The 15,213-nt window shown below is 41.6% G+C and overlaps 2 long non-coding RNA genes across 2 annotated transcripts; one reads left to right on the top strand and one right to left on the bottom strand.

The window, feature by feature from the left end:
• Positions 1–2,664: 2,664 nt before the first annotated feature.
• Positions 2,665–7,438, bottom strand: LOC109145390. Its single transcript, XR_002046749.3, has 4 exons — positions 7,129–7,438; positions 5,473–5,555; positions 4,737–4,919; positions 2,665–3,634 (listed from the first exon to the last, which is right to left on the bottom strand). It is a non-coding gene; the product is annotated as an uncharacterized LOC109145390 (long non-coding RNA).
• Positions 7,439–9,343: 1,905 nt separating this feature from the next.
• LOC109145345 lies at positions 9,344–11,161 on the top strand. Its single transcript, XR_002046671.1, has 3 exons — positions 9,344–9,514; positions 9,594–9,699; positions 10,475–11,161. It is a non-coding gene; the product is annotated as an uncharacterized LOC109145345 (long non-coding RNA).
• The last annotated feature ends 4,052 nt before the right edge of the window (positions 11,162–15,213 follow it).

The raw sequence follows: 15,213 nt of genomic DNA, 5'->3' as shown, positions 1-15,213 counted from the left end.
AGAAAACCAACATGGAGAAGGCCAATTTTCACTCATGCTTGTGCCCCTTTCCAAACAGTGCTGGAAACTACACATTGACTAACTCAGGGCTTGTGCATCCTGCAGAATTTCACCATGATAGGTGTAAGGACTGCAGGAGTTTTCATTTTGAAACTGAATACAGACATCACTCATGTTCTGCAGGTTTAATGATAGTTAAATACCCTTTCTTTGGCATATAATTAAGCTTGTGGCACAGCAGTATCTGCAGGTGAGAACTGAAACTCAGACCACTGCTTCCTTCCACTGCTTGGCTCACAGGAAGATATATTGCCCAGAGAGGTGATGGATGCCCCATCCATGGAAACATTCAGGTCAGGTTGGACAGGGCTCTGAGCAACCTGATCAAGTTGAAGATGTCCCTGCTCATTGCAGGGGGATTGGACTTGGTGACCTTTAAAGGTCACTTCCCACCCAAACTCTTCCATTATTCTGATTTCTGTGTCTATGCTGAGCATGACTGCATAAATAAGAAATCTTTATTCTGTCCAGTAAGAACTGTGTGTTCTACCCAAAGAGAAGACAGGACACACAGCCTGACGTGTGCTGCCCTGATACATATCAGACAACTCTTTGCAATCTGGAAGTCCGTTTAAAAACACCACATCTCAGGATTTTAAATTCCTTGTCTCTAAACATAGTTCTTATGCTCTTATCATCAAGGTCATTTATAGGGCAAGGGATTTATTTTGAACAAAACTCAGGGAGTCAGGTTGACATATTCTCTCCAACTTAAGCATTTCTCATTTTATATTCCTTCTTCCAGAATAATGAAGCAGCAGATTTCCATGAATCTGCAGTGAAAGATATTTACTGACAGACATAACATTTCTTTCATTCAGGACAATTCACTTTCTAAATTTACACTGAAATTAGCAACCAAGCAACCACTGACTATGCAAATCAAATGAGGATTTTAAAATTATGGCCCTGCACAGACTTAAAATTTCTCTCTTGATGCCTCAGAGACTTATTCCCATTTTTAATAATGCTACGAAAACCTATAATGAAACTTCTTTGTTGTTGCAGGTATCATCCAACTGAGTGCAATGACTTTGGCCTCAAAATTATTCTGTAAAAGATCACTAAGTTCAGCACAAACATGTCAGAGAGGAAGGAGGAAAGTTCAGAGATCTCTGCACCTATTAACAGTTTCATTTGCATCTTCTTTCTTTTTTACTTGGCTTGTCTGGTTTGTGCTCTCACCATTTATGGTATTACAGGATACAAATTTTCTGCAACATTAACTGTCATTTATTGTGCATCTCTTTCAGAATACATGGATGTATTTCACTGGCATAACAGAAGAATGCCAGCATGGAGCAGGTTTTACAATGTGTCAGCATGTGGGATTTGTGTTCTCAGCTTGAACCTGCCTGTGTGTTGGAGAAGCCACCTACTGCCTCCTATTTCCTCAGCTCTTGATGTATGGAAATGTACCCCCAGTTCAACCTTTTGCAGGGAAACACGCCCCTTAAAGCTCAGATCCTTGTGACTGATCCACATATGCCAAACGATTTTGTTGTGTTTCTCTGTCACCTCTGAGAAAGGCTGACCATGTACTAAAATCAGGCAGCAGAGGCCTGGAGCTGTGCTGTCTCCATCCTCAGAGGTTTTCAAGAAGAGACCAATAAAGCTGTGAGCAAACTGGGCTGACTTGACAGCTGACCCTGCTTCATGCAGGAGGTTGGACCACAGATCTCCTGAGGTTCTCTCTGACATGGATGATTCTGTCATTCTTGGGGTCTCTGTGTACTAACACAGCAGGAGGGCTAAAAATTTGTATATGAAGGAAAAATTTGTATATGAAGGAAACAAGATGTTAGAATTATAGCAAACAAAATAGGGACAATGCTCAGCCAGTTGTACAGTCAATGACCTTTTAAATGAACACAATTTTTCTGTGATGGGAAAACTGAGTCCCAAGGATACAGCTTTGGGTGTCAATGCAGCACTTACTCCTCATCATCTCTATATTTCTGATAAGAAGGCTGGCTGTAGTTTTATTTTTTAGAGAAAAAAATTGTGAAAGTCCTAGGAGGGAAAAAAAGGGAGATTAGCTTTATCACAACCCCTGCATCTAGAGAGATGTAGCAACGCTGAGCTGTCAGGCCTTGGCAAAGAACCAGACTAATCTGAGTGCTCTGAATATTAGAAACACTTTGCATTGTAGATACCATGGGATACTCCTGAGGCTACAGAAAAGCTTATTCCTGAATCTCATCACTCCAGGGGCAGTTTTAGCAGTGTTTTATTTATGTGGGATGTATAACGTGTCCCTCAAATCTGACTGGCTTAATATGACACTTACTATACTTCCAGTTCTTTACCATCTGGTACAATCTTGGGCAGCCAAGGAGATTTTGCAGCTGCTTTTTATAGTAACATTAAGATTTCATAACATTTGTTCTTTTACAGCATTGCTGTAAGAGAAATGCAGACTCAGAATACCTGAAGTAGTAGGACAAGAGAGAGAAGAGGTCAGTTAGTGTACAAAGATTGTCAGTCAGATACAGAAAATAAAATGTCGAATTTAACAGGTTTAGTGTAATAGCTTCTTGTATACATCACTGTAAGAAACCTTAAAATACATCAGCATAGATATCATCATTCATAACTATGAACTGCTTTTTGCTTTTTTTAATTTAATAAAGTGTGCTTGCTTTTTCTCTCTGGAATCTGGGGAATCTCTTGGGATACTCCACTGTGTTCAGAAAAGATCAGCAATTCATAGCTTGACAAAAGCACCATATAGTAAACATCACCCTTATTTAATTTTAGCTTAGTTAAATGCATATTAAAAGCCAAACACTTTCGCTCTTGATTTTTTTGTAGCAGCCCTTACATCACTCTCTTTATGAAAAAACAGCATATGTAAACAAAACGACCTTTGTTATATAAGAAACAATCTTCTCTAAGCTGGTGAACTGTTTGTATATGAAAAGGTTTTTAATTTTTAAATGATCACATAACAAAGCTGTTGAAGAAGATTAATCCAGGCTTGGATCCAACCAGAATAGCCATCGTATTTTCCATGTAAAATAGCCAGCTTCCAAGTGACCTCTGCTTATCTCCAGGCAAAAAATGCTTTAAGAAGAACCCCAAAAGCAGCACAGACAAAGTATCCTTTAGAGCAGCCTAAGACAGAGAATTCACAGGTATTAGCCAGTATGGCTATGGATAATGTGAGACCATTCTAACTTGTCAGCATTCCATGCTGCTGCTCCTCATTCCTAGCAGACAGTGCTGCATTGTGGAGCAAAACCTCATGAAAATCTTTTGTAAGCACAGAAGGGACAGAACAATCTCCCATCCTTGTACCCAAAGCTAGGAAGATATGGACTAGACAGATGGACCACAAGGTGGCTGAAAACTGGCTGGACCATCAGTTTCAAAGGGGAGGGGTGAACAGCTTGAAATCTGACAGCTGGTCATGAGTGGCATTCCTCAGTGTTTGATACAGGGCTAAAAGTACTTGGCATCTTCACCATGGATGTGGACCATGCGGTGGAAGTCGTCCTCAGCAAGGCTGTGGATGGCACCATGGGTGAGGGCTGAAGGGCAGAGCGGCCATAAGAAATCCAGTGCCATCCATCTGAAGAGGGGTCATAAAGAAGAGCAACACAAACTCAGATGCACACAGTGGGAGCACAAGAGACAACAGTTGAAAGGTGCAGCAAGGGATTTCTGATTGAATACAATGAAAAAGGTTTTCACCATGAGAATGATTAAGCACTTCAGCAGGTTCTCCAAGGAGCCAGTGTGACCTCCTTCTTTAGAGATTTTTGAAACTGGAGGAAGAGCAGGGCAACTGGATCTAACTTTGAAGTTGTTGCTGCTTTGAGCAAAGAGTTGGGCTAGCGACCTCCAAAGGTCCCTTCTAAACAACATTTGTCTTTGTATTTAATTAAGCCCATATTGCTTTATTTGCATCCAAGGTTCCTTAGAGATTTAACAGTGCAGTAAGCAGAGAACAAAGTTCAACCATTTGCATGGCTAAACATATAGTCTACTTTTAGGTGTACTGCTATAGCATTATAAAAGGAGTGTATTTAAATATTGCCTGACATATCAAATATAGCAATTAGGCACATGTTGCTGTGTCATGTAGGACTGAAACTGGGCAGAACATAACCTCATAAATAATTAACTCCTAGTTAATCATGTGTCAGCTTCTACAGTGAGACCAAGGAGGATTCTGCACAACTTACTATATAGAGAAAAGGGCGTTTGTACACACACCACCCAATAGTCTGTGCTTGTTTTCCATGTTGCACTTCTAATGTTAAAAGAAACAAACAAATTTTGGGTTTGAAACCTTAACTGACAGTGTGTCCCCACTGTCTTGTTTTCTGTGATTCTTGTTTGTTCCTCTATAATGGCTACTTCAGTTTTCTCTGAAGAGCAGAGAGAATATCTCACCTACCAGGGTGAATTATTCATCAAAGATATTTTAAGAAATAATTTTTAGAACAATTTAGGCTTCCTTTTCTGGCACAGCTGAATCTAATGTTTTCCTTGATTCAATTTATTGTTCTTTGGCATTCAGAGAATTTTTCAGCGTTGATTCACCTGTAATCTTCTATAAGGGAAACCCACCAAAATATAACATTTCTACATGAGGAAGGAACATAACCTGACATAAATGGAAATGACTGAAAATTATAAAAGTGGGTTCATATTCCACAAAGACTAACCTTATGTCCAATTTTCAAGTGTCAGAAAGAGCAAACCATTTAGAACATCTGGCCTTCCTAGTGCAGGGTGATCCTCCTGAAGGGTGGCTCTTAGTTTTCTGTGTTTGCAGAGTACACACAACACCAGGAGCCCAGCTTGGTTAGCTGCCAAGTTACAATATGTTACAGGAGTGTTCATGGTGACTGTGAAAAAAAAAAAAGAGTTCTTTTATTTTACCAAGAGTTGTTGTGGAGGCAAAGGCAAGTACTGGAGTGAAAAAGGACTTTGTCATATGATTTGGGAAAGCTTCCTCCTAGGAGAAGCAGTGACTCAGAAAACACTGCTCATAGTTCCTGTAATATTGTCACCAATGCTGCTCACCTACTGAGAGTAAAAATGATGTAATATAAAAACATATAGAATTACAGCTTGTATTAAGTAAATTTGTATGAAAAACTAAAACCAGATATAGCCCAAGCTACAGTTAGAAATAAATTTAGTTGTACTTCTACAGAGAATGGTACTTACTTTTAAGTCCTGGCTAAAAAACCCCAGATTGTTTTGAATTCTCATGTTATATAGACTGAAGGCATAAACAACAACATTTTCTTATTAGTTCTGTTCCCAACTACTTTTTTTGTATTGGCAAGTTCACTTGCTGCATCTTTTCTAAAATTAAGCCTTCAGCCCTCTTTTTTTTTTTTTTTTTTTTTTTCTTCAGGATCAATCCCACTGAACTCATTATCGCGTTGCTACCTGAGACTGGAAATGCCTGAGGGCGGGAGGAGTTTCTCCGGGTGGAGCTCAGTCATCCTGCAGAGCAGGGCACCGGTCCAAGGCTGCGGAAACAGCACAACAATAACCAACTGCTTTCTGGTATCTCTGTTAAAGTTCTCCATTGTTTTAAAGGAAAGCTGGTTTACATCTGTCAGCAAATTGCATTTTGGTCCCTTCACTGAACATGGCTGGAAGGGACATTAATATAATAATTGTGAAATACATCATTCTGCATTGTCCCTATTGTACCAAAGGAGAGGTGATTTTTTAGAGCATGTTAGGAATGTGCAGTTTGGCACAGCCATGTGAGGCATTCCCTTTCAGGCCTTTCTTCAGGCACTGCAAATTGTTCATAGGTCAAAAAGCCAATCGTACACTAATAGATTACATGTGTCTTTGATAACCATAGTACATGCTGGTCATCAAAGCTGGTTCAACAAAATTTCTAGTGTCTTTCCTGTCTTTCCCTGGCTATAATTACAAGAAAGCAGCATTGTTTAATTGAGAAAGCACGTTAGTGGAGTTCATAAATGAATCTACAAACAGATTTTCCTGAAAAGTCTCTTCTTTAGTTCATATTTCCCTGGGTTTTCTCCCAGATTTAACAAGATTTTTCATGGAAGCTTTCTAACAGAGATTTGCTGCTAATATATTGCAGCACCACTAGAGAGCTGACTGACTTGAACAAGATATGATCACCCCTTCATAATGACATGCATGATTACCCCTGCAAATCATGCAATTATGATAAAGATTTCAAAGGAAAGAAGGTAATTTATTTATGCACTGTCCAGAAACATTCAGTCTCTTGTGGAGCAAAACCTGAATCTCAATATGGAAGTCTTCAGAGTAACTGTAACAAGACCAATCAGCTAACCAGGAAGGAATCAAAGACATTATCATTAAAGCAGTGCCAAGAAAAGTCCTACAGGGCACTGTGCTGCAGTATGTAGTTACAATATGATAAAAAGGCTGCATTTATTTCAATACTAACATCTTTAAAAGCAGCAAATTTTGTTTGGGAGACAGCAACCCTCGAGTTTCCAAGTGATCTGGACCTTTCTAATTCTTGTCAAATAACAACAGCCAAGCCTTCTGTTTTTCAGCACAGCCAAAAAGCAAGCCTTAAATATAAACAGCACTAAAGCTTTGGCACAAAGCGGAATTTGTAATTCAGCACTAAGCCAACTACTGAATTTATTTTTCCTAGCACCTAAATACCCCATGGGGTTTGTAACACCACTGATGCTTGGTGCCCTACAGCCCCATGGCACAATCTTTTCTCTGAAGAGCTTACAGAACCCACAGCCAAGCAACATGGGCTTGTTTTGTCTTTATTCTCTAAGTACAGATGGCATTCAGTACTGCTAAGTTAAAATAAATATCAGAATTTAAATATAACAGCCACATCCTCCAGACAAGTGATTGCATAAATATGCAAAGTCTGTGGCCTTGCTTTCATATTAATTTTAACTGCATCTCACATCATCAGGCAAGGTTTTCTCCTTATTATCTTTCACTACCTGTCTCATTTCAGACAGCAAAGCCAACTCCAACACATTCCAACTCTATGATAACAGAACATCCATGGCTACCTCTGTAGTCAATAGCAGAGCTCTGAAAATGTGTGCTTACCCCTCCAGCTGCCAGCAAGGAAAAGGAGAAGGTGCATGAGATGAAGATTGAAAGGTTGCCAGTGCATAAGCAACAGCTACTGACTTCTGCTTTCCCATTCTGTTCAAGGTAGAAAGAGCATGCTCTTCACAGTTTTCCCATGAGATTTCTGGCTCAGGTCATCTCATGTATCCTGTTTCCTGTGCCAGGGAGTGCTTAGTCTCAGCCAGGCATCTGCTATCACTCCCTAGGATGACAGGGGTCAGATTGCCTGTGATCACAGTAACCCTGAACTATGCACACTTGAAAAATAGGGGCTTTTTAAATATCCTCTTGTTTCAGTGCTCAACATTTGTTAAGGTTGTTTTCACCCTGTAGCTAAAGCACCACTGAAAAGCATAATGGAAATACCCAGTGAATAATTTTGTCCTTTGTCATGTACAAGACCTTTTCTGATTTGCCACAGGGGAACATGCAATGTTTCTGTGAAAGCAGAGGGTCAGGATGGAGGCTGAGGACATCAGGTTTTTCAGCTGTACAGAGTTTACAGAGTTTATAGACTGCCTGACCCTTACCTTTGGAAATGGAACTCACAAATGGTTCCTACGGAAGTCATTAGAACTTAGAAATTAATTAGAAAGTCATTGTACTCCAGTGGTATCTACAGCCATCAGGATCCAGATTTTGTTAAATGCAGTATAAACTCCAAGTCTTTCCCCTAGGGAACGTTTTCGCTCCATCTTTCCTCACCCTTACTGCATATTCTGCCCCAAGACAGAATGGAAGCAGTTAGTGGTAGCTGTAACATGACTGCTGTCATGTGAACACTTCTCACTGCAAACTGTGGGGATGCCAACACTGATTTCTCTTCACATCTAGTTTCTTGACATTCAGCCACCCTCAGAAATGGTTAAGTCCGAGTTGCAAATTAGTCTTTAGTGTCCCCTTCTGCAAATCATCTACCCATCCAGTTTTAATTCCTTCAAATTGATAAAGAGAGGCAAAATTCCCATTCCTGGGCACCCTATCGAATTTCCTTGTTATCCTTGCTTCAAGCAGGGGATTAAGCTAGACACCTCCAGCGTTCCCTTCCAGCTTGAGTTTTTCTTTGATCCTACATTTTATAAGAGATGGTATATTGAGTGTCCATGTCCAGGTGTTGTCAGTGGAGGAGCTGCAGGGGTGGTCTCTGTGAGAAGAGGCCAAGGACTCCCCTGTGTCAGAGCCAGCTCCCGCCTGCTCCAAAAGGGACCCACCACAGGACACAACTGGAACAATCAGCTACAGTGGTGGCACCTCTGGGAAAACAGTTAAGAAAGGACAAAAAATCTGCACATCAGCTGAGAGAAGTGAGAAAAATGTGACAGAAGCAATGCTGTAGACACCAAGGTCAGTGAAGAAAGAGGGGAGGAGGTGGTCCAGGCACCAGAGCAGATTCCCTTCTAGCCCATGGAGAAGACTGTGCAGGTCATCTCCCTGGACCCCATGGAAGACCCCTCAAGAGCAGGTGGATGTACCCCGAAGGAAGCTGCAGCCTGTGAAGAATCCAACTCTGCAGCCTGAGGAGAGGAGCCCATACAGGAGCAGTTTTCTGGCAGGACCTGTGGCCCATGGGGGACCTGTGCTGGAGCAGTCTGTTCCTTAAGGTCTGTATCCCATGAAAAGGACACACACTGGAGCAGTTCTTGAAGAGCTACAGCCCATGGGAAGGACTGTCCCTAGAGAAGTTCATAAAGGACTCTATCCTGTTAGAGGGACTCCCCACTGCAGCAAGGGAAGAGTGTGAGGGGGAAGGAGCAGCACAGAGGAAGTGTCATGGACTGACCACAAACCCAATTCTGCGTCCCCCTTCACTGAACAGAGAGAGGCAAGGGTGTAGAAGAGTTGGGAAGGAAGAAGTGAAGTTGAGCCTAGGAAATAGGAGAGAGTGGCAGCAAACTGTTTTCAGCTGTATCTTTTCTTCTCACTATCCTGCTTTATTTTTAATTTGCAATAAATTAAAAGTTTTCCCCAGGTCTGTCTTGCCTGTGATGGTAACTGGTAAGGGACCTGTCTGTCTTTATCTTGTCCTGTGAGCTTTTCCATCCCATTCCTGCCCCCATCCCGTTGAGGAGAGGGAGGGACAGCAACTGGGTGTGGTCTGTCAGCCAGCCAAGGTCAAATCCACCACCGCAGAGACTGAAACAATAAAACTGTTGTCCATTTAAATTCTTTCAGTTGTCAGTTTAAGTTCTTTGCGTTCATTGCTGTCCTTTTGGGTGAATAAATACAAGCTTGATACATAAATGTAACACGGATGATTTCTCAACAGGTTCTGAAAAACAAGAACCCACTAGCAAGGCAGTACTAAAGGATGGAAAACCAGAGTTACTGCGAACTGAAGGACTGATTGGTTTCACATCCAAAGGTGAGCAGGAGTCATTGCTATCTCCCTTCCTCCACTGCAGTTATTTTCTTTTTAAGTTTTAATCCTCTGCTCTCCCTAGTGTTCACTTTTTTCCAGAAGGGGGGAAAAAAATTATTCTGGTAGCACTCAAGATGGAAGGAATAAGGAAAAGTACAAGCTTGGAAAAAGGCTGCTCACATTTACTGGTGAGTACTGTGCAGCGTTTATCTTGCACGTGTTGATGAAACCTGCTTTGAATGTTTGAAACTGGGTTCTTGCAGATCAAACAGAAACAAAACTCCCAAACCTCAGCAGCTACAGAACAGTTACAGCCCCAATGACAGCTAAGGAATTAGCAATGCCAAGTGAAGAATGTCACAGTGGATTTGCAATTAGATATTAGGAAGAAATTCTTTATGGTGAGGGTGGTGAGGCCCTAGCACAGGTTGCGCAGAGAAGCTGTGGCTGCCCCATCCCTGGAAGTGTTCAAGGCCACGTTGGATGCGGCTCTGAGCAACCTGGTCTAGTGGAAGATGTTCCTGCCCCTGGCAGGAGTTGGAATGAGATGATCTTTACAGTCCCTTTCAACCCAAACTCTTCTGTGATTCTATGATGATTCTATGATTTTCCTGGGAAAGAGAGGGGAAATGCTGTATTACTATTGATGCATTTATATGACAGGTATGACAGCTGTTTGTGGCACACTGTAAACATACAGGCTGTTAGTGGAAGGAGCCTGCCTTTGTAAGGGTGTGCAAACATCCTGGATGCAGATTGTGGAACTTTATGCAAATGTCCACTTTTGACTAGTGGTGTGGGCCAATGTGGTGCAAGAAAATAGTCTTACTCTGTAACCAGATAATACCTATCTTCCAAGACTACCCACAAGTAACCAACTATGCAAAAGCATGTGACAGGTAAGGACGTTCCACAGCATTTGAATTTCTGAGCATCATTGCCACTAGTTTTTTATGTTTGCAGACCAAAGTAAGTCTTCCCTCCAGCCTGCCATGCTTCAGACCTGTAGATACTGCTTACACCCAGCAGGATATAAAGAGGATTGGTAGGTTTTGAAAGTGTACTTCCTGCTTTTAACAACCGTGGAGCAACTTAGACCAGCATTCAAACTGACATTGAGATGAGACCACTGAGAACAGAAGGAGCTTGGACTGGATTTCAGTTTAGATACTTCAGATGGTACCTAAAGATTGATGTGATAAACCTCAGATTAATTGTTCTAATAAAGGTACAGAGACACCAGAACAACTAATACATACATACGGGAAAGTTGCAAGTTTCTCAAGAAACATTTGCATGTCTGCATCTTTCCAGCTACAACTGATGAGGAAAAAATCCCACGCTTGAAGTCATCTGCACATTCAGTGCTTAGTCTGTCGTTGGAATGACTAAGAAGATGATTATGGAGGATTTTTTCACCTTTTTGTTTTGACTGCTAACAATTACTAAGACTGGCAAATGACTCTGCCTGAGAGGTTAGGTCAAAGTTTATAGTTCAAATGAACAAAAACTAACAAGCTGGATTTTCCTTCACTGCCAGCCCACTCGTGTTGAGTTGTATGAGCAGCATTTTCTGTATGATGCACAGTAATGCTGTTATTTGGTTCCTCTGGTTTAGAAATAAAATAATTCTATCTGCACCTCTCTTCACCATGACTCACGTCTGTAAGATCACAAGGGAAAAATCAGTGTGCAGCTTTCTTCTCTGTCAGACAAACAGTGTTGGTTGCCATCATGCCTTGACATTCAGGACCTGAGCTGCCTTCTTCTTGAGTGTTTCACATCTGTGCAGATAAAGCAGGTACAGTAGCTCCACAGGATTTATTTTATCCAGTTTATTTACCTTGCTCCATCTGTTCAAAGTAAACAAACACTGTGAACAGGGCAGGTAAGAGGCTGAACTGGATGTACAGAGGTAATTAACTGTCTTATCTTTTATTCAGCTAGTGCTCTTCAAATTTAATAAACAAGTTCTTTCAGGCACAGATGAAGAGCATACTTTCTTCTTTTATTCTTTCTTTGGAGTGTAAGCACATCCTAAATGGAGGCAAGGAATTTCAAAAGTACCTACTGATTTTGACTGTGTTTTTATATATTGAATTTGAAGTAGCTTAATAGAAATTTTCAGAAAGGCTGCCTCTGTGACTGTGGTTGCAGTCAATATAAATTGGATATATATGGCCATCATGGCTTCTGGGCAGCCGATGACATCTCTGAGAAAACGTCAGGGAAAATTATTTACCCTTTCTCTAAAAACCAGAAATCATATAAAATGCAGTTGAACTGTGGACTTTCCATCCCTTCTCTTCTGCTGCTGATAACAGAGGAGGAAAAGCTACAATTATTTGTTCCTGTGTGCAAAATCAAAGTTCTGTCTTCTCCGAAGGACCTTCTTGGAGTGAACTGTTTCCTGTAACTGAGGTCTTGGGGTTTCCCCCACCACATAGTACTCCTTTTATCTTCCTTTTTATGTGCAGTGTCTTCCAGCTGAGAAAATCCCAGGTCCCTTTTGTCATTTTGTCCACAGTCACTTAACTCTTGGTAGGCCTAGTCTCAGATTCTCCCGGTAAACTGTCTGTTTGATTTTCACTGAGACTCAGCAATCCTGTTTTAGGTTTCACAGAAACTTCAAAAAAAATTGACTTGATTAAATACCCCAGCATATGTGTCCACAGCCACAGAGTGAGCTCCTGTCTGAGCTTGCCTGAAGCTAGAGCTCAGGACTTGTTAAATTAATTTAACATCAGCCTACACAGATCATCTAGCCCACCACTTCCCTTCAAGGACAGGGAAGTACTTCCCATGTCATAAACTTCCATTTTGGCATAGAGTGATCAGACACATAATTGTCTGGAAGAGGAAGAATGCTGTTCTTCTATGGGCTCCAGCTCTGAAGGTCATGAGGAGAAGGCAGGAGTAATTTCAATTGGTAATGACAGAAAATATTCATTCAAATACATTCAGTGTGTCAAGTGGCACTTTAAAAATCCTTTGAGGGCAAGATGGACACAGCTGCAGGCAACTGCTTCTGTCTAGGCAGGAACAGGGCACAGAGGGATCACATTTGCTCAGGCCTGAATTATCTTGCACAAATCACATTAGAAAGATTTTTCTAAAGGGTTCTTGAAAGATCAGATTTGACAACCTCAAAATCAGCTCTTTAAACTAGGACAGAGAAAACCTCGTATGTTTAAAAAATAGTAATAGACAAAACTTTGCAGTAATTCAAATTGATATAAAACCTGGAGGATCTGTTTTCTGGGAAATGTATTCAAGCTGCTGTTACGTGTCACAAATAACTGTAACTTCATACAAAGCCTTTTTCAGAGTGGTTCTCCCAGTTGTCTTCACTACAGACAGCAGACAAAGAGTGTTCAGGGTCAGTGGGCTATGTCAGGAATTGCCTCTGAGGAGCTTTGTGAGATTAAAAGTTGGAGTTTTTTGACAGCTACTTTCTGTTCCAAATAATGGTTTCAAAACCAAATTTTATGTGGGTTTAGCTATGATGCTTTCTTCATTACAGTTCTCACTTGTGCTGAGCTTACTGCTTTGACAGGAACACACTGGCTCTAAGTCTTGCTGTGTATTTTAGTTCTTCCATGCCAACACACATAAGTAGTTCTCTCACCCCCAGTGAGATGTCTTTTACCTCCTGAAATCAACACACACTGTACTGAGGTCAGAGCAGCCACCAGTATTTTAGGCACTGAAAATGAAAATAAAATGCAATCTGATACAGCAGAGGCTGCAATTGCTAAAAAATCCCTTTGGAAATTTTCATCTTAATGATCTCCTTTGCTGATATCAAAAGGTTATGGCCTAACAGCTTCCAATTTCTGCACTCATTGCCTGTGTAAAATCATGCTGCCTTTTTAAAAAATGATTCTGAAAAACTTTTCCCTGGACTGATTCATTTAACAATACTCTTCGATATTTAAACACACTTAGACATGGTCATGAATTAACCTTCATAACCTCCATTATGAATTCATGGGTAGCATACTTACTACACAAATTAGTTACTGTTAGATGTTCAAACAATCAATTTCATGCTTTCTCTCATGCTTTGGGCTTACAAAAATATTTACAGAGCTCTCTCGTTAGCTTTTCTCAAATCCTTCATTAAAATTTCTTCTGCAACAATAGAGAAGCCTTGGCAACAGCTCATACCCTGTGCTGGCTGCCTATCACACCCATCAGGATTGCTTCACCGTTGCCTTAAATTCCCCTCCGTGACTGTACCCATCTGTTGTTTCATGTCTTACACCTCAAAAGCGATTTGGGGCAGGATTAGCTTTTCATTTCAGATTTTTATTGCTTCAGTCACAATGGGATCATTTTCTGTGACAGAAATTCCAACATGCAACATGCACAGTAGTGAACAAATGGGGAAGACAGATAGGGAAAGGCAAAATGACTTGCTTAAAATATCCTGTGAAAGCTGGGAGTCAGAGCACTGTTCATCTTTCTGTGTTTGCATCCTTTTTCTCACAGCTGTCATCCTTCTCATTACAGAGGAAGTCCAGGCATTCTAGCAAGGATGAAAAATCAAATTTGAAAAAAAAAAAAAAAAAGGAAGATTACAATGGATAATTCTAGGGAAAGGGAAGAGTTACTCATCCCATTTCCCAAGGGCTCATAAATACGAGCAAAGCTCATATAAAACATGTCATGGGTGCCTTTAACCACTAGGAGCCGTATTCAGACCATCTCCCGCCTGTAACGGATCTGGCAAATTTTAGCGTTTAGGTCAGAGGAATAGAACAATACAATTGTTTAGATTGGAAAAGACCTCCAAGATCACGGAGTCCAACCAGTTAAGATCTTCCACCATCCAGGGCTGCAAGATGCTTTGTAATCACCTTGTCTCGGTTTTTGAGACAAAACTTCAGGAGGAAACACTCCGGAGTGTCTCCTCCGAAGGGAAAAGGGCCTCCCCTTTTCCTCCGTCAATGAGACAAATGGGTCACAAGAAGTGGGAAAAAGAAACCAAACTGTTTATTGACACACGAACAAAACAGGGTAGAACAGGTTAAAAAACCCCTCAAAATACAACAAATGCCCAGCGAGGGAACAGACACGTGGGCTCGGACCAGCTGGGGCAACCCCGCAGGCTCCCGGACCTGCGAGGAGGGGACGAAGTGAGGCAAGGGGAAGGAAAGGGAAAAAAGAACAAGAGAAAAACCAACAGAACCTTCTCCCAGCTAGCTGGAACGCAAAGGAAACCCAGCAAAACAGCACTGCGCTCCCAGCGCGCTCCCTCCCGAGCCCTGCCCAGAGCCCCCAGAGCCCCCCGAGCCGCTGGGCTCAGCTGTTAAACTGCCCCACGCTCAGGCCCCGGGCCCGGCCCCGGGTCCATCCTAAAGCCACAGCGTCCTTGGGCACTGAGCGGATGGTTAAGGAATAAAGCGGCTTCAGAACATCACCCCAGGACACATCTACACCTCATTCATCCTTTTGTTTGGGATTGCCCAGAAGGCTCAACATGTCCCAGCCTAACCCGAGTCTAGAGCTTAGGCTCTGCTTCCAGTCTAGCTTTCCTCGCTGTCCCAGTGCAATCCCACCACACCCAGCACAGACAGCCAGTATTGGCAGAGCTGGAGGGGAGGGGAATTTGTTCTGCTGAATCTTAAACAAAAACTTTTGGCAATATTTTTAATGAAGGTTGTAGGCTTTTCTGGTTCTGGAGGGGTTTGTAGCTA

This window comes from Corvus cornix, chromosome 2, assembly GCF_000738735.6.
Source record: "Corvus cornix cornix isolate S_Up_H32 chromosome 2, ASM73873v5, whole genome shotgun sequence".
In the NCBI taxonomy this organism is placed as follows: Eukaryota; Metazoa; Chordata; class Aves; order Passeriformes; family Corvidae; genus Corvus; species Corvus cornix.
Note: the sequence above shows the minus strand (reverse complement) of the source record. Positions and strands in the feature narration are given on the sequence as shown.